Source organism: Schistocerca cancellata, unplaced genomic scaffold (genome assembly GCF_023864275.1).
Source record: "Schistocerca cancellata isolate TAMUIC-IGC-003103 unplaced genomic scaffold, iqSchCanc2.1 HiC_scaffold_1144, whole genome shotgun sequence".
In the NCBI taxonomy this organism is placed as follows: Eukaryota; Metazoa; Arthropoda; class Insecta; order Orthoptera; family Acrididae; genus Schistocerca; species Schistocerca cancellata.
Window position 1 is genome coordinate 388,013 of NW_026047143.1, and position 18,942 is coordinate 406,954.

Below are 18,942 nucleotides of genomic sequence, written 5' to 3' on the forward strand. Positions count from 1 at the left end.
ACTCTCCACCATGATGCGGAAATCAGTGACAGGGCTGATAAGAAGCCAAAAATGATTTTGGACTATAATTCAACCAAAGGTGCTGTAGACACGCTTGATCAGTTATTAGGTACATATACATGCAAACGAAAAAGTAATAGGTGGCCAATGATAGTTTTCTACAATATTCTTGATGTTTCTGCTTATAATGCATACGTTTTGTGGATTTCGGTTGACCCTAATTGGAATGCAAGCAAATTGACTAGAAGGAGAATATTCTTGGAGGAACTTGGAAAGTCACTGATAAAAGAACATATTGCATCAAGAACGCATTTCCCAAGAACAGAAGATTCTTTGAGAATGGTCACAAGCATCCAAAACCCGAATGATGTGGGTGGTGTGTCAGAATCGGTAACAACAAGAAAATCTACAAAACGTGCACGCTGTAAGTTCTGTCCATCAAGTAATGACAATAAAACAAACATGGTGTGTGGAAAATGTAGTAAACATATTTGCAAGAAACATGTAACCTACTTGTGTCCACAGTGCAAGCAGTAAGAAAAGAACTGTAGTATTTTATAAGATGATTGTATTGAAAATTCTGTTGTTTCAAATTTATGTGAATACTTGTGCCTAAACTACAATCAGTAAGAAGAGAGGATTCTAAAGTTGTAGTGCTTTCTATGTTGGAATGTAATAAAAAAACTGTAGTGTGTTCTGTACTGTAGTGTGCTCTAAGATGAATATCTGTAATGACAACTGTCTGTTGTTAGAAAATGTCAATACTTACGTCTAAACTGTCAACAATAAGAATAGAAGTATGGAAAAACTGTAGTGCTTTCTAAGTTGAATGCCTGTAATGGAAACTGTCTGTTGTTTCAAATTTATGTGCATATTTAAATGAAAAATATCCCTCAATAAAGTTGTATGCATTGTTATTATTATTATTATTACCATTATTATTATTATTATTATTATTATTATTATTACTAACAAGGTACTGGAATAGAACAACAATGTCGATAGCTAAAACTGTACCAAAATTTATGTTTCTAAAGCATTTTGATATGTCGGGTCATATTGACCCGAACAGTATATATGTCAAGTAAAAGTGAACAGAACAGCAGGGTTAATTGTAACATTCAGGGCCTCCTACTGACGATGGAACACTCAAATTGCGTCCCGATTCAATACATCGCCCTCCAGCAGACTTGTCTCCATGGGTCTATTGCTGCCTAGGGCACCTTATGGCCGTTCTGCCGTGAGTCAAAGATTTTCGAATCTGACGAAAAACTGATAGTGAATTGTAACATTCAGGGCCACCTAATGACGATGGATCACTCAATTTGCGTCCCGATTCAATACATCGTCCTCCAGCCGACTTGTCTCCATGGGTCTATTGCTGGCTCGGGCACCTTATGGCCGTTCTGCTGTGAGTCCAAGAATTTCGAATCGGACGAAAAACTGATAGTGAATTGTAACGTTCAGGGCCACCTAATGACGTTGGATCACTCAAATTGCGTCCGGATTCAATACATCGTCCTCCAGCAGACTTGTCTCCATGGGTCTATTGCTGCCTCGGGCACCTTATGGCCGTTCTGCTGTGAGTCAAAGATTTTCGAATCGGACGAAAAACTGATAGTGAATTGTAACATTCAGGGCCACCTAATGACGATGGACCACACAAATTGCGTCCCGATTCAATACATCGTCCTCCAGCCGACTTGACTCCATGGGTCTATTGCTGCCTCGGGCACCTTATGGCCGTTCTGCTGTGAGTCTAGATTATCGAATGGGAGGAAAAACTGATAGTGAATTGTAACGTTCAGGACCACCTAATGACGATGGATCACTCAAATTGCGTCCCGATTCAATACATCGTCCTCCAGCCGACTTGACTCCATGGGTCTATTGCTGCCTCGGGCACCTTATGGCCGTTCTGCTGTGAGTCTAGATTATCGAATGGGAGGAAAAACTGATAGTGAATTGTAACGTTCAGGGCCACCTAATGACGATGGATCACTCAAATTGCGTCCCGATTCAATACATCGTCCTCCAGCAGACTTGTTTCCTTGGGTCTATTGCTGCCTCGGGCACATTATGGCCGTTCTCCCGTGAGTCAAAGATTTTCGAATCGGACGAAAAACTGATAGTGAATTGTAACGTTCAGGGCCACCTAATGACGATGGATTACTCAAATTGCGTCCCGATTCAATATATCGTCCTCCAGCAGACTTGTCTCCATGGGTCTATTGCTGCCTCGGGCACCTTATGGCCGTTCTGCTGTGAGTCAAAGATTTTCGAATCGGACGAAAAACTGATAGTGAATTGTAACGTTCAGGGCCTCCTAATGACGATGGAACACTCAAATTGCGTCCCGATTAAATACATCGTCCTCCAGCAAACTTGTCTCCATGGGTCTATTGCTGCCTCGGGCACCTTATGGTCGTTCTCCCGTGAGTCTAGATTATCGAATGGGACGAAAAACTGATAGTTAATTGTAACGATCAGGGCCTCCTAATGACGACGGAACACTCAAATTGCGTCCCGATTCAATACCTCGTCCTCCAGCAGACTTGTCTCCATAAGTCTATTGTTTCCTCGGGCACCTTATGGTCGTTCTCCCGTGAGTCTAGATTATCGAATGGGACGATAAACTGATAGTTAATTGTAACATTCAGGGCCTCCTAATGACGATGGAACACTCAAATTGCGTCCCGATTCAATACATCGTCCTCCAGCAGACTTGTCTCCATGGGTCTATTGCTGCCTCGGGCACCTTATGGTCGTTCTCCCGTGAGTCTAGGTTATCGAATGGGACGAAAAACTGATAGTTAATTGTAACGTTCGGGGCCTCCTAATGACGACGGAACACTCAAATTGCGTCCCGATTCAATACCTCGTCCTCCAGCAGACTTGTCTCCATATGTCTATTGTTTCCTCGGGACCTTATGGTCGTTCTCCCGTGAGTCTAGATTATCGAATGGGACGATAAACTGATAGTTAATTGTAACATTCAGGGCCTCCTAATGACGATGGAACACTCAAATTGCGTCCCGATTCAATACATCGCCATCCAGCAGACTTGTCTCCATGGGTCTATTGCTGCCTAGGGCACCTTATGGCCGTTCTGCTGTGAGTCAAAGATTTTCGAATCTGACGAAAAACTGATAGTGAATTGTAACATTCAGGGCCACCTAATGACGATGGATCACTCAAATTGCGTCCCGATTCAATACATCGTCCTCCAGCCGACTTGTCTCCATGGGTCTATTGCTGGCTCGGGCACCTTATGGCCGTTCTGCTGTGAGTCAAAGATTTTCGAATCGGACGAAAACCTGATAGTGAATTGTAACGTTCAGGGCCTCCTAATGACGATGGAACACTCAAATGCGTCCCGATTCAATACATGGTCCTCCAGCAGACTTGTCTCCATGGGTCTATTGCTGCCTCGGGCACCTTATGGCTGTTCTGCTGTTAGTCAAAGATTTTCAAATCGGACAAAAAACTGATAGTGAATTGTAACGTTCAGGGCCTCCTAATGACGAGGGAACACTCAAATTGCGTCCCCATTCAATCCATCGTCCTCCAGCAGACTTGTCTCCATGGGTCTATTGCTGCCTCGGGCACCTTATGGTTGTTCTCCCGTGAGTCTAGATTATCGAATGGGACGAAAAACTGATAGTTAATTGTAACGTTCAGGGCCTCCTAATGACGACGGAACACTCAAATTGCGTCCCGATTCAATACCTCGTCCTCCAGCAGACTTGTCTCCATATGTCTACTGTTTCCTCGGGCACCTTATGGTCGTTCTCCCGTGAGTCTAGATTATCGAATGGGACGATAAACTGATAGTGAATTGTAACGTTCAGGGCCTCCTAATGACGATGGAACACTCAAATGCGTCCCGATTCAATACATGGTCCTCCAGCAGACTTGTCTCCATGGGTCTATTGCTGCCTCGGGCACCTTATGGCCGTTCTGCTGTGAGTCAAAGATTTTCGAATCGGACGAAAAACTGATAGTGAATTGTAACATTCTGGGCCACCTAATGACGATGGAACACTCAAATTGCGTCCCGATTCAATACATCGTCCTCCAGCAGACTTGTCTCCATGGGTCTATTGCTGCCTCGGGCACCTTATGGCCGTTCTGCTGTGAGTCAAAGATTTTCGAATCGGACGAAAAACTGATAGTGAATTGTAACGTTCAGGGCCACCTAATGACGATGGATTACTCAAATTGCGTCCCGATTCAATATATCGTCCTCCAGCAGACTTGTCTCCATGGGTCTATTGCTGCCTCGGGCACCTTATGGCCGTTCTGCTGTGAGTCAAAGATTTTCGAATCGGACGAAAAACTGATAGAGAATTGTAACGTTCATGGCCGCCTAATGACGATGGAACACTCAAATTGCGTCCCGATTCAATTCCTTGTCCTCCAGCAGACTTGTCTCAATGGGTCTATTGCTGCCTCGGGAACCTTATGGCCGTTCTGCTTTGAGTCAAAGATTTTCGAATCGGACGAAAAACTGATAGTGAATTGTAACGTTCAGGGCCACTTAATGACGATGGATCACTCAAATTGCATCCCCGTTCAATACATCGTCCTCCAGCAGACTTGTCTCCATGGGTCTATTGCTGCCTCGGGAACCTTATGGCCGTTATGCTGTGAGTCAAAGATTTTCGAATCGGACGAAAAACTGATAGTGAATTGTAACGTTCAGGGCCTCCTAATGACGATGGAACACTCAAATTGCGTCCCGATTCAATACCTCGTCCTCCAGCAGACTTGACTCCATGGGTCTATTGTTGCCTCGGGCACCTTATGGTCGTTCTCCCGTGAGTCTAGATTATCGAATGGGACGAAAAACTGATAGTTAATTGTAACATTCAGGGCCTCCTAATGACGATGGACCACACAAATTGCGTCCCGATTCAATACATCGTCCTCCAGCCGACTTGTCTCCATGGGTCTGTTGCTGGCTCGGGCACCTTATGGCCGTTCTGCTGTGAGTCAAAGATTTTCGAATCGGACGAAAACCTGATAGTGAATTGTAACGTTCAGGGCCTCCTAATGACGATGGAACACTCAAATTGCGTCCCGATTAAATACATCGTCCTCCAGCAGACTTGTCTCCATGGGTCTATTGCTGCCTCGGGCACCTTATGGTCGTTCTCCCGTGAGTCTAGATTATCGAATGGGACGAAAAACTGATAGTTAATTGTAACGTTCAGGGCCTCCTAATGACGACGGAACACTCAAATTGCGTCCCGATTCAATACCTCGTCCTCCAGCAGACTTGTCTCCATATGTCTATTGTTTCCTCGGGCACCTTATGGTCGTTCTCCCGTGAGTCTAGTTTATCGAATGGGACGATAAACTGATAGTTAATTGTAACATTCAGGGCCACCTAATGACGATGGAACACTCAAATTGCGTCCCGATTCAATACATCGTCCTCCAGCAGATATGTCTCCATGGGTCTATTGCTGCCTCGGGCACCTTATGGCCGTTCTGCTGTGAGTCAAAGATTTTCGAATCGGACGAAAAACTGATAGTGAATTGTAACGTTCAGGGCCTCCTAATGACGATGGAACACTCAAATTGCGTCCCGATTAAATACATCGTCCTCCAGCAGATTTGTCTCCATGGGTCTATTGCTGCCTCGGGCACCTTATGGTCGTTCTCCCGTGAGTCTAGATTATCGAATGGGACGAAAAACTGATAGTTAATTGTAACGTTCGGGGCCTCCTAATGACGACGGAACACTCAAATTGCGTCCCGATTCAATACCTCGTCCTCCAGCAGACTTGTGTCCATATGTCTATTGTTTCCTCGGGCACCTTATGGTCGTTCTCCCGTGAGTCTAGATTATCGAATGGGACGATAAACTGATAGTTAATTGTAACATTCAGGGCCTCCTAATGACGATGGAACACTCAAATTGCGTCCTGATTCAATACATCGCCATCCAGCAGACTTGTCTGCATGGGTCTATTGCTGCCTAGGGCACCTTATGGCCGTTCTGCTGTGAGTCAAAGATTTTCGAATCTGACGAAAAACTGATAGTGAATTGTAACATTCAGGGCCACCTAATGACGATGGATCACTCAAATTGCGTCCCGATTCAATACATCGTCCTCCAGCCGACTTGTCTCCATGGGTCTACTGCTGGCTCGGGCACCTTATGGCCGTTCTGATGTGAGTCAAAGATTTTCGAATCGGAAGAAAACCTGATAGTGAATTGTAACGTTCAGGGCCTCCTAATGACGATGGAACACTGAAATGCGTCCCGATTCAATACATGGTCCTCCAGCAGACTTGTCTCCATGGGTCTATTGCTGCCTCGGGCACCTTATGGCCGTTCTGCTGTTAGTCAAAGATTTTCAAATCGGACAAAAAACTGATAGTGAATTGTAACGTTCAGGGCCTCCTAATGACGAGGGAACACTCAAATTGCGTCCCCACTCAATCCATCGTCCTCCAGCAGACTTGTCTCCATGGGTCTATTGCTGCCTTGGGCACCTTATGGTTGTTCTCCCGTGAGTCTAGATTATCGAATGGGACGAAAAACTGATAGTTAATTGCAACGTTCAGGGCCTCCTAATGACGACGGAACACTCAAATTGCGTCCCGATTCAATACCTCGTCCTCCAGCAGACTTGTCTCCATATGTCTACTGTTTCCTCGGGCACCTTATGGTCGTTCTCCCGTGAGTCTAGATTATCGAATGGGACGATAAACTGATAGTTAATTGTAACATTCAGGGCCACCTAATGACGATGGAACACTCAAATTGCGTCCCGATTCATTACATCGCCCTCCAGCAGACTTGTCTCCATGGGTCTATTGCTGCCTAGGGCACCTTATGGCCGTTCTGCTGTGAGTCAAAGATTTTCGAATCTGACGAAAAACTGATAGTCAATTGTAACATTCAGGGCCACCTAATGACGATGGATCACTCAAATTGCGTCCCGATTCAATACATCGTCCTCCAGCCGACTTGTCTCCATGGGTCTATTGCTGCCTCGGGCACCTTATGGCCGTTCTGCTGTGAGTCAAAGAATTTCGAATCTGACGAAAAACTGATAGTGAATTGTAACGTTCAGGGCCACCTAATGAAGTTGGATCACTTAAATTGCGTCCGGATTCAATACATCGTCCTCCAGCAGACTTGTCTCCATGGGTCTATTGCTGCCTCGGGCACCTTATGGCCGTTCTGCTGTGAGTCAAAGATTTTCGAATCGGACGAAAAACTGATAGTGAATTGTAACATTCTGGGCCACCTAATGACGATGGACCACACAAATTGCGTCCCGATTCAATACATCGTCCTCCAGCCGACTTGACTCCATGGGTCTATTGCTGCCTCGGGCACCTTATGGCCGTTCTGCTGTTAGTCTAGATTATCGAATGGGAGAAAAAACTGATAGTGAATTGTATCGTCCAGGGCCACCTAATGACGATGGATCACTCAAATTGCGTCCCGATTCAATACATCGTCCTCCAGCAGACTTGTCTCCATGGGTCTATTGCTGCCTCGGGCACCTTATGGCCGTTCTGCTGTGAGTCAAAGATTTTCGAATCGGACGAAAAACTGATAGTGAATTGTAACGTTCAGGGCCACCTAATGACGATGGATTACTCAAATTGCGTCCCGATTCAATATATCGTCCTCCAGCAGACTTGTCTCCATGGGTCTATTGCTGCCTCGGGCACCTTATGGCCGTTCTGCTGTGAGTCAAAGATTTTCGAATCGGACGAAAAACTGATAGCGAATTGTAACGTTCATGGCCGCCTAATGACGATGGAACACTCAAATTGCGTCCCGATTCAATTCCTTGTCCTCCAGCAGACTTGTCTCCATGGGTCTATTGCTGCCTCGGGAACCTTATGGCCGTTCTGCTTTGAGTCAAAGATTTTCGAATCGGACGAAAAACTGATAGTGAATTGTAACGTTCAGGGCCACTTAATGACGATGGATCACTCAAATTGCATCCCCGTTCAATACATCGTCCTCCAGCAGACTTGTCTCCATGGGTCTATTGCTGCCTCGGGAACCTTATGGCCGTTATGCTGTGAGTCAAAGATTTTCGAATCGGACGAAAAACTGATAGTGAATTGTAACGTTCAGGGCCTCCTAATGACGATGGAACACTCAAATTGCGTCCCGATTCAATACCTCGTCCTCCAGCAGACTTGACTCCATGGGTCTATTGTTGCCTCGGGCACCTTATGGTCGTTCTCCCGTGAGTCTAGATTATCGAATGGGACGAAAAACTGATAGTTAATTGTAACATTCAGGGCCTCCTAATGACGATGGACCACACAAATTGCGTCCCGATTCAATACATCGTCCTCCAGCCGACTTGTCTCCATGGGTCTGTTGCTGGCTCGGGCACTTTATGGCCGTTCTGCTGTGAGTCAAAGATTTTCGAATCGGACGAAAACCTGATAGTGAATAGTAACGTTCAGGGCCTCCTAATGACGATGGAACACTCAAATTGCGTCCCGATTAAATACATCGTCCTCCAGCAGACTTGTCTCCATGGGTCTATTGCTGCCTCGGGCACCTTACGGTCTTTCTCCCGTGAGTCTAGATTATCGAATGGGACGAAAAAACTGATAGTTAATTGTAACGTTCAGGGCCTCCTAATGACGACGGAACACTCAAATTGCGTCCCGATTCAATACCTCGTCCTCCAGCAGACTTGTCTCCATATGTCTATTGTTTCCTCGGGCACCTTATGGTCGTTCTCCCGTGAGTCTAGTTTATCGAATGGGACGATAAACTGATAGTTAATTGTAACATTCAGGGCCACCTAATGACGATGGAACACTCAAATTGCGTCCCGATTCAATACATCGTCCTCCAGCAGATATGTCTCCATGGGTCTATTGCTGCCTCGGGCACCTTATGGTCGTTCTCCCGTGAGTCTAGATTATCGAATGGGACGAAATACTGATAGTTAATTGTAACGTTCAGGCCCTCCTAATGACGACGGAACACTCAAATTGCGTCCCGATTCAATACCTCGTCCTCCAGCAGACTTGTCTCCATATGTCTATTGTTTCCTCGGGCACCTTATGGTCGTTCTCCCGTGAGTCTAGATTATCGAATGGGACGATAAACTGATAGTTAATTGTAACATTCAGGGCCTCCTACTGACGATGGAACACTCAAATTGCGTCCCGATTCAATACATCGCCCTCCAGCAGACTTGTCTCCATGGGTCTATTGCTGCCTAGGGCACCTTATGGCCGTTCTGCCGTGAGTCAAAGATTTTCGAATCTGACGAAAAACTGATAGTGAATTGTAACATTCAGGGCCACCTAATGACGATGGATCACTCAATTTGCGTCCCGATTCAATACATCGTCCTCCAGCCGACTTGTCTCCATGGGTCTATTGCTGGCTCGGGCACCTTATGGCCGTTCTGCTGTGAGTCCAAGAATTTCGAATCGGACGAAAAACTGATAGTGAATTGTAACGTTCAGGGCCACCTAATGACGTTGGATCACTCAAATTGCGTCCGGATTCAATACATCGTCCTCCAGCAGACTTGTCTCCATGGGTCTATTGCTGCCTCGGGCACCTTATGGCCGTTCTGCTGTGAGTCAAAGATTTTCGAATCGGACGAAAAACTGATAGTGAATTGTAACATTCAGGGCCACCTAATGACGATGGACCACACAAATTGCGTCCCGATTCAATACATCGTCCTCCAGCCGACTTGACTCCATGGGTCTATTGCTGCCTCGGGCACCTTATGGCCGTTCTGCTGTGAGTCTAGATTATCGAATGGGAGGAAAAACTGATAGTGAATTGTAACGTTCAGGACCACCTAATGACGATGGATCACTCAAATTGCGTCCCGATTCAATACATCGTCCTCCAGCCGACTTGACTCCATGGGTCTATTGCTGCCTCGGGCACCTTATGGCCGTTCTGCTGTGAGTCTAGATTATCGAATGGGAGGAAAAACTGATAGTGAATTGTAACGTTCAGGGCCACCTAATGACGATGGATCACTCAAATTGCGTCCCGATTCAATACATCGTCCTCCAGCAGACTTGTTTCCTTGGGTCTATTGCTGCCTCGGGCACATTATGGCCGTTCTCCCGTGAGTCAAAGATTTTCGAATCGGACGAAAAACTGATAGTGAATTGTAACGTTCAGGGCCACCTAATGACGATGGATTACTCAAATTGCGTCCCGATTCAATATATCGTCCTCCAGCAGACTTGTCTCCATGGGTCTATTTCTGCCTCGGGCACCTTATGGCCGTTCTGCTGTGAGTCAAAGATTTTCGAATCGGACGAAAAACTGATAGTGAATTGTAACGTTCAGGGCCTCCTAATGACGATGGAACACTCAAATTGCGTCCCGATTAAATACATCGTCCTCCAGCAAACTTGTCTCCATGGGTCTATTGCTGCCTCGGGCACCTTATGGTCGTTCTCCCGTGAGTCTAGATTATCGAATGGGACGAAAAACTGATAGTTAATTGTAACGATCAGGGCCTCCTAATGACGACGGAACACTCAAATTGCGTCCCGATTCAATACCTCGTCCTCCAGCAGACTTGTCTCCATAAGTCTATTGTTTCCTCGGGCACCTTATGGTCGTTCTCCCGTGAGTCTAGATTATCGAATGGGACGATAAACTGATAGTTAATTGTAACATTCAGGGCCTCCTAATGACGATGGAACACTCAAATTGCGTCCCGATTCAATACATCGTCCTCCAGCAGACTTGTCTCCATGGGTCTATTGCTGCCTCGGGCACCTTATGGTCGTTCTCCCGTGAGTCTAGGTTATCGAATGGGACGAAAAACTGATAGTTAATTGTAACGTTCGGGGCCTCCTAATGACGACGGAACACTCAAATTGCGTCCCGATTCAATACCTCGTCCTCCAGCAGACTTGTCTCCATATGTCTATTGTTTCCTCGGGACCTTATGGTCGTTCTCCCGTGAGTCTAGATTATCGAATGGGACGATAAACTGATAGTTAATTGTAACATTCAGGGCCTCCTAATGACGATGGAACACTCAAATTGCGTCCCGATTCAATACATCGCCATCCAGCAGACTTGTCTCCATGGGTCTATTGCTGCCTCGGGCACCTTATGGCTGTTCTGCTGTTAGTCAAAGATTTTCAAATCGGACAAAAAACTGATAGTGAATTGTAACGTTCAGGGCCTCCTAATGACGAGGGAACACTCAAATTGCGTCCCCATTCAATCCATCGTCCTCCAGCAGACTTGTCTCCATGGGTCTATTGCTGCCTCGGGCACCTTATGGTTGTTCTCCCGTGAGTCTAGATTATCGAATGGGACGAAAAACTGATAGTTAATTGTAACGTTCAGGGCCTCCTAATGACGACGGAACACTCAAATTGCGTCCCGATTCAATACATCGTCCTCCAGCAGACTTGTCTCCATGGGTCTATTGCTGCCTCGGGCACCTTATGGCCGTTCTGCTGTGAGTCAAAGATTTTCGAATCGGACGAAAAACTGATAGTGAATTGTAACGTTCAGGGCCACCTAATGACGATGGATTACTCAAATTGCGTCCCGATTCAATATATCGTCCTCCAGCAGACTTGTCTCCATGGGTCTATTGCTGCCTCGGGCACCTTATGGCCGTTCTGCTGTGAGTCAAAGATTTTCGAATCGGACGAAAAACTGATAGCGAATTGTAACGTTCAGGGCCGCCTAATGACGATGGAACACTCAAATTGCGTCCCGATTCAATTCCTTGTCCTCCAGCAGACTTGTCTCCATGGGTCTATTGCTGCCTCGGGAACCTTATGGCCGTTCTGCTGTGAGTCAAAGATTTTCGAATCGGACGAAAAACTGATAGTGAATTGTAACGTTCAGGGCCACTTAATGACGATGGATCACTCAAATTGCATCCCCGTTCAATACATCGTCCTCCAGCAGACTTGTCTCCATGGGTCTATTGCTGCCTCGGGAACCTTATGGCCGTTATGCTGTGAGTCAAAGATTTTCGAATCGGACGAAAAACTGATAGTGAATTGTAACGTTCAGGGCCTCCTAATGACGATGGAACACTCAAATTGCGTCCCGATTCAATACCTCGTCCTCCAGCAGGCTTGACTCCATAGGTCTATTGTTGCCTCGGGCACCTTATGGTCGTTCTCCCGTGAGTCTAGATTATCGAATGGGACGAAAAACTGATAGTTAATTGTAACATTCAGGGCCTCCTAATGACGATGGACCACACAAATTGCGTCCCGATTCAATACATCGTCCTCCAGCCGACTTGTCTGCATGGGTCTGTTGCTGGCTCGGGCACCTTATGGCCGTTCTGCTGTGAGTCAAAGATTTTCGAATCGGACGAAAACCTGATAGTGAATTGTAACGTTCAGGGCCTCCTAATGACGATGGAACACTCAAATTGCGTCCCGATTAAATACATCGTCCTCCAGCAGACTTGTCTCCATGGGTCTATTGCTGCCTCGGGCACCTTATGGTCGTTCTCCCGTGAGTCTAGATTATCGAATGGGACGAAAAACTGATAGTTAATTGTAACGTTCAGGGCCTCCTAATGACGACGGAACACTCAAATTGCGTCCCGATTCAATACCTCGTCCTCCAGCAGACTTGTCTCCATATGTCTATTGTTTCCTCGGGCACCTTATGGTCGTTCTCCCGTGAGTCTAGTTTATCGAATGGGACGATAAACTGATAGTTAATTGTAACATTCAGGGCCACCTAATGACGATGGAACACTCAAATTGCGTCCCGATTCAATACATCGTCCTCCAGCAGATATGTCTCCATGGGTCTATTGCTGCCTCGGGCACCTTATGGTCGTTCTCCCGTGAGTCTAGATTATCGAATGGGACGAAAAACTGATAGTTAATTGTAACGTTCAGGGCCTCCTAATGACGACGGAACACTCAAATTGCGTCCCGATTCAATACCTCGTCCTCCAGCAGACTTGTCTCCATATGTCTATTGTTTCCTCGGGCACCTTATGGTCGTTCTCCCGTGAGTCTAGATTATCGAATGGGACGATAAACTGATAGTTAATTGTAACAATCAGGGCCTCCTAATGACGATGGAACACTCAAATTGCGTCCCGATTCAATACATCGCCCTCCAGCAGACTTGTCTCCATGGGTCTATTGCTGCCTAGGGCACTTTATGGCCGTTCTGCTGTGAGTCAAAGATTTTCGAATCTGACGAAAAACTGATAGTGAATTGTAACATTCAGGGCCACCTAATGACGATGGATCACTCAATTTGCGTCCCGATTCAATACATCGTCCTCCAGCCGACTTGTCTCCATGGGTCTATTGCTGGCTCGGGCACCATATGGCCGTTCTGCTGTGAGTCAAAGATTTTCGAATCGGACGAAAACCTGATAGTGAATTGTAACGTTCAGGGCCTCCTAATGACGATGGAACACTCAAATGCGTCCCGATTCAATACATGGTCCTCCAGCAGACTTGTCTTCATGGGTCTATTGCTGCCTAGGGCACCTTATGGCCGCACTGCTGTTAGTCAAAGATTTTCAAATCGGACAAAAAACTGATAGTGATTTGTAACGGTCAGGGCCTCCTAATGACGATGGAACACTCAAATTGCGTCCCGATTCAATACATCGTCCTCCAGCAGACTTGTCTCCATGGGTCTATTGCTGCCCCGGGCACCTTATGGTCGTTCTCCCGTGAGTCTAGATTATCGAATGGGACGAAAAACTGATAGTTAATTGTAACGTTCAGGGCCTCCTAATGACGACGGAACACTCAAATTGCGTCCCGATTCAATACCTCGTCCTCCAGCAGACTTGTCTCCATATGTCTATTGTTTCCTCGGGCACCTTATGGTCGTTCTCCCGTGAGTCTAGATTATCGAATGGGACGATAAACTGATAGTTAATTGTAACATTCAGGGCCTCCTAATGACGATGGAACACTCAAATTGCGTCCCGATTCAATACATCGTTCCATCGTCTCCATGGAACACTTGTTCTGCTGTGAGTCAAAGATTTTCGAATCGGACGAAAAACTGATAGTGAATTGTAACATTCAGGGCCACCTAATGTCGATGGACCACACAAATTGCGTCCCGATTCAATACATCGTCCTCCAGCCGACTTGACTCCATGGGTCTATTGCTGCCTCGGGCACCTTATGGCCGTTCTGCTGTGAGTCTAGATTATCGAATGGGAGGAAAAACTGAGAGTGAATTGTAACGTTATGGGCCACCTAATGACGATGGATCACTCAAATGCGTCCCGAATCAATACATCGTCCTCCAGCAGATTGTCTCCATGGGTATATTGCTGCCTCGGGCACCTTATGGTCGTTCTCCCGTGAGTCTAGATTATCGAATGGGACGAAAAACTGATAGTTAATTGTAACGTTCAGGGCCTCCTAATGACGATGGAACACTCAAATTGCGTCCCGATTCAATACCTCGTCCTCCAGCAGACTTGTCTCCATATGTCTATTGTTTCCTCGGGCACCTTATGGTCGTTCTCCCGTGAGTCTAGATTATCGAATGGGACGATAAACTGATAGTTAATTGTAACATTCAGGGCCTCCTAATGTCGATGGAACACCCAAATTGCGTCCCGATTCAATACATCGCCCTCCAGCAGACTTGTCTGCCTAGGGTACCTTATGGCCGTTCTGCTGTGAGTCATACATTTTCGAATCTGACGAAAAACTGATAGTCAATTGTAACATTCAGGGCCACCTAATGACGATGGATCACTCAAATTGCGTCCCGATTCAATACATCGTCCTCCAGCCGACTTGTCTCCATGGGTCTATTGCTGCCTCGGGCACCTTATGGCCGTTCTGCTGTGAGTCAAAGAATTTCGAATCGGACGAAAAACTGATAGTGAATTGTAACGTTCAGGGCCACCTAATGACGTTGGATCACTCAAATTGCGTCCGGATTCAATACATCGTCCTCCAGCAGACTTGTCTCCATGGGTCTATTGCTGCCTCGGGCACCTTATGGCCGTTCTGCTGTGAGTCAAAGATTTTCGAATCGGACGAAAAACTGATAGTGAATTGTAACATTCAGGGCCACCTAATGACGATGGACCACACAAATTGCGTACCGATTCAATACATCGTCCTCCAGCCGACTTGACTCCATGGGTCTATTGCTGCCTCGGGCAACTTATGGCCGTTCTGCTGTGAGTCTAGATTATCGAATGGGAGGAAAAACTGATAATGAATTGTAACGTTCAGGGCCACCTAATGACGATGGATCACTCAAATTGCGTCCCGATTCAATACATCGTCCTCCAGCAGACTTGTCTCCATGGGTCTATTGCTGCCTCGGGCACATTATGGCCGTTCTAATGTGAGTCAAAGATTTTCGAATCGGACGAAAAACTGATAGTGAATTGTAAGTTTCAGGGCCACCTAATGACGATGGATCACTCAAATTGCGTCCCTATTCAATACATCGTCCTCCAGGCGACTTGTCTCCATCGGTCTATTGCTGCCTCGGGCACCTTATGGCCGTTCTGTTGTGAGTCAAAGATTTTCGAGTCGGACGAAAAACTGATAGTGAATTGTAATGTTCCGGACCTCCTAATGACGATGGAACACTCAAATTGCGTCCCGATTCAATACATCGTCCTCCAGCAGACTTGTCTCCATGGGTCTATTGCTGCCTCGGGCACCTTATGGCCGTTCTGCTGTGAGTCAAAGAATTTCGAATCGGACGAAAACCTGATAGTGAATTGTAACATTCAGGGCCTCCTAATGACGATGGAACACTCAAATTGCGTCCCGATTCAATACATGGTCCTCCAGCAGACTTGTCTCCATGGGTCTATTGCTGCCTCGGGCACCTTTATGGCCGTTCTGCTGTTAGTCAAAGATTTTCAAATCGGACAAAAAACTGATAGTGAATTGTATCGTTCAGGGCCTCCTAATGACGATGGAACACTCAAATTGCGTCCCGATTCAATACCTCGCCCTCCAGCAGACTTGTCTCCATGGGTCTATTGCTGCCTAGGGCACCTTATGGCCGTTCTGCTGTGAGTCAAAGATTTTCGAATCTGACGAAAAACTGATAGTCAATTGTAACATTCAGGGCCACCTAATGACGATGGATCACTCAAATTGCGTCCCGATTCAATACATCGTCCTCCAGCCGACTTGTCTCCATGGGTCTATTGCTGCCTCGGGCACCTTATGGCCGTTCTGCTGTGAGTCAAAGAATTTCGAATCGGACGAAAAACTGATAGTGAATTGTAACGTTCAGGGCCACCAAATGACGTTGGATCACTCAAATTGCGTCCGGATTCAATACATCGTCCTCCAGCAGACTTGTCTCCATGGGTCTATTGCTGCCTCGGGCACCTTATGGCCGTTCTGCTGTGAGTCAAAGATTTTCGAATCGGACGAAAAACTGACAGTGAATTGTAACGGTCAGGGCCTCCTAATGACGATGGAACACTCAAATTGCGTCACGATTCAATACATCGTCCTCCAGCAGACTTGTCTCCATGGGTTTATTGCTGTCTCGGTCACCTTATGGCTGTTCTGCTGCTCGTCAAAGATTTTCGAATCGGACGAAAAACTGATAATGAATTGTAACATTCAGTGCCACCTAATGACGATGGACCACACAAATTGCGTCCCGATCCAATACATCGTCCTCCAGCCGACTTGACTCCTTGGGTCTATTGCTGCCTCGGGCACCTTATGGCCGTTCTGCTGTGAGTCTAGATTATCGAATGGGACGAAAAACTGATAGTTAATTGTAACATTCAGGGCCTCCTAATGACGATGGAACACTCAAATTGCGTCCCGATTCAATACATCGTCCTCCAGCAGACTTGTCTCCATGGGTCTGTTGCTGCCTCGGGCACCTTATGGCCGTTCTGCTGTGAATCAAAGATTTTCCGAATCGGACGAAAAACTGATAGTGAATTGTAACGTTCAGGGCCACCTAATGACGATGGATCACTCAAATTGCGTCCCGATTCAATACATCGTCCTCCAGCAGACTTGTCTCCATATGTCTATTGTTTCCTCGGGCACCTTATGGCCGTTCTGCTGTGAGTCTAGATTATCGAATGGGAGGAAAAACTGATAGTGAATTGTAACGTTCAGGGCCACCTAATGACGATGGATCACTCAAATTGCGTCCCGATTCAATACATCGTCCTCCAGCCGACTTGACTCCATGGGTCTATTGCTGCCTCGGGCACCTTATGGCCGTTCTGCTGTGAGTCTAGATTATCGAATGGGAGGAAAAACTGATAGTGAATTGTAACGTTCAGGGCCACCTAATGACGATGGATCACTCAAATTGCGTCCCGATTCAATACATCGTCCTCCAGCAGACTTGTCTCCATGGGGCTATTGCTGCCTCGGGCACATTATGGCCGTTCTCCCGTGAGTCAAAGATTTTCGAATCGGACGAAAAACTGATAGTGGATTAAAACGTTCAGGGCCACCTAATGACGATGGATTACTCAAATTGCGTCCCGATTCAATATATCGTCCTCCAGCAGACTTGTCTCCATGGGTCTATTGCTGTCTCGGGCACCTTATGGCCGTTCTGCTGTGAGTCAAAGATTTTCGAATCGGACGAAAAACTGATAGTGAATTGTAACGTTCAGGGCCGCCTAATGACGATGGAACACTCAAATTGCGTCCCGATTCAATTCCTTGTCCTCCAGCAGACTTGTCTCCATGGGTCTATTGCTGCCTCGGGAACCTTATGGCCGTTCTGCTGTGAGTCAAAGATTTTCAAATCGGTCGAAAAACTGATAGTGAATTGTAACGTTCAGGGCCTCCTAATGACGATGGAACACTCAAATTGCGTCCCGATTCAATACCTCGTCCTCCAGCAGACTTGACTCCATGGGTCTATTGTTGCCTCGGGCACCTTATGGTCGTTCTCCCGTGAGTCTAGTTTATCGAATGGGACGAAAAACTGATAGTTAATTGTAACATTCAGGGCCTCCTAATGACGATGGACCACACAAATTGCGTCCCGATTAAATACACCGTCCTCCAGCCGACTTGTCTCCATGGGTCTATTGCTGGCTCGGGCACCTTATGGCCGTTCTGCTGTGAGTCAAAGAATTTCGAATCGGACGAAAAACTGATAGTGAATTGTAACGTTCAGGGCCACCTAATGACGTTGGATCACTCAAATTGCGTCCGGATTCAATACATCGTCCTCCAGCAGACTTGTCTCCATGGGTCTATTGCTGCCTCGGGCACCTTATGGCCGTTCTGCTGTGAGTCAAAGATTTTCGAATCGGACGAAAAACTGATAGTGAATTGTAACATTCAGGGCCACCTAATGACGATGGACCACACAAATTGCGTACCGATTCAATACATCGTCCTCCAGCCGACTTGACTCCATGGGTCTATTGCTGCCTCGGGCAACTTATGGCCGTTCTGCTGTGAGTCTAGATTATCGAATGGGAGGAAAAACTGATAATGAATTGTAACGTTCAGGGCCACCTAATGACGATGGATCACTCAAATTGCGTCCCGATTCAATACATCGTCCTCCAGCAGACTTGTCTCCATGGGTCTATTGCTGCCTCGGGCACATTATGGCCGTTCTAATGTGAGTCAAAGATTTTCGAATCGGACGAAAAACTGATAGTGAATTGTAAGTTTCAGGGCCACCTAATGACGATGGATCACTCAAATTGCGTCCCTATTCAATACATCGTCCTCCAGGCGACTTGTCTCCATCGGTCTATTGCTGCCTCGGGCACCTTATGGCCGTTCTGTTGTGAGTCAAAGATTTTCGAGTCGGACGAAAAACTGATAGTGAATTGTAATGTTCCGGACCTCCTAATGACGATGGAACACTCAAATTGCGTCCCGATTCAATACATCGTCCTCCAGCAGACTTGTCTCCATGGGTCTATTGCTGCCTCGGGCACCTTATGGCCGTTCTGCTGTGAGTCAAAGAAT